Here is a 1,266-nt window from a genome sequence, read left to right on the forward strand (position 1 = left end):
CACTTCTCACGTTAGACACTTTTTTTCTCCAGTGATAGAGTAACGTGATCATTCTTTTAAAAACAGGCATTTCTGTATTATGCACACATACATTCCTTTCTAGGAATCAAGACATGGGGAGACATTTCAGACAGGCGCCTCTCTCCCATTCGTGTCTGGGCACAGGTTACAGAATTAGGGAGTTGTTTCTAGTAGTGTTGATTGTGCACATGGGCTTGCTTTCACAGGTGGTCTCACACTTCTGAGTACTGACATAGATACTACTGCTAAGCAGATACTGTGATGTATGGTGGACTGGGTTACGAGGAATCACTCTAGTTTTAAGAGACAAGATAACTGGGAGAAGTGAAAAAAAAAAGAAGGGCCAAGAAGGTCCCACCGAGACTTGAACTCGGATTGCTGGATTCAAAGTCCAGAGTGCTAACCATTACACCATGGGGCCACGTATAAGCCCACCTATGAAGCGTTTCTTCTGACAAATATTTATCCCTGAGTCACTAGCTCTTAACTGCTGAATATAAAACAATGTGTTTTTAAACAAAACTGTACTGCCCTCTACAGGAGTATTTTGGAAATGCCTGAGTGTTTTGCTTGTTTCAATGACTGGGGCACAACTGGCTTTCACAGGTCAGAACCAGAGATACTGGAAAGCTTGCAATGCTCGGGACAATACCGCATAAAGAATTAACCGTAGGAGTGCACAATTTTTGCAAAACGACCTTGGATCTTTCATCTAGGTTTTCTGGGGCCTTTTCTAACAGTAAAATCCGTGCTCCCATCCTTGTTTGTACTCTCCCACCGAATCATCCTCTCACATACAATTGCAATGCTGTGTAGGACCTTGTTAGGATTTTGACTTTTATTCCGAAATGAGAAGTCACAGCTTCTGGTTGGATGTCCTGAGAGACTCACCTTCAGAATCTTGAGCTACTCTATGTCAAGTCTGACCACTCTGAAGCCACCATACTGTTAGGTAGTTCAGGCCACACATGTAGATGCTCTGGCTGGTAGTCCCATGCCACAGCCAGCATCATTTACCAGCTATGTGAGTGAAGAGGCTTCCAAATGATCCCAGCCCTCAGCGGTTATCCCAAGAATCACCCTAAGCTGGTGAGTTTACACCTGATGCTCCAGACATCTTGGAGCAGAGGTAGCAATCCCTGCTGTGCTCTGTCCTATTTCCTGACGACAGAATCCATGAATATAATAATATGCTTGTTTTATGCCATCAAGTTTGCGGCTAGCTTGTTATGCGGTAATAATAAC

The 1,266-nt window shown here is 43.8% G+C and overlaps 1 non-coding gene across 1 annotated transcript; it reads right to left on the reverse strand.

Annotated features, from left to right (window-relative positions):
• Positions 1-370: 370 nt before the first annotated feature.
• Positions 371-442, reverse strand: TRNAQ-UUG (transfer RNA glutamine (anticodon UUG)). The gene has a single exon. It is a non-coding gene; the product is annotated as a tRNA-Gln (tRNA).
• Positions 443-1,266: the final 824 nt, after the last annotated feature.

The sequence above is a fragment of the Hylobates moloch genome, unplaced genomic scaffold (assembly GCF_009828535.3).
Source record: "Hylobates moloch isolate HMO894 unplaced genomic scaffold, HMol_V3 SCAFFOLD_20, whole genome shotgun sequence".
In the NCBI taxonomy this organism is placed as follows: Eukaryota; Metazoa; Chordata; class Mammalia; order Primates; family Hylobatidae; genus Hylobates; species Hylobates moloch.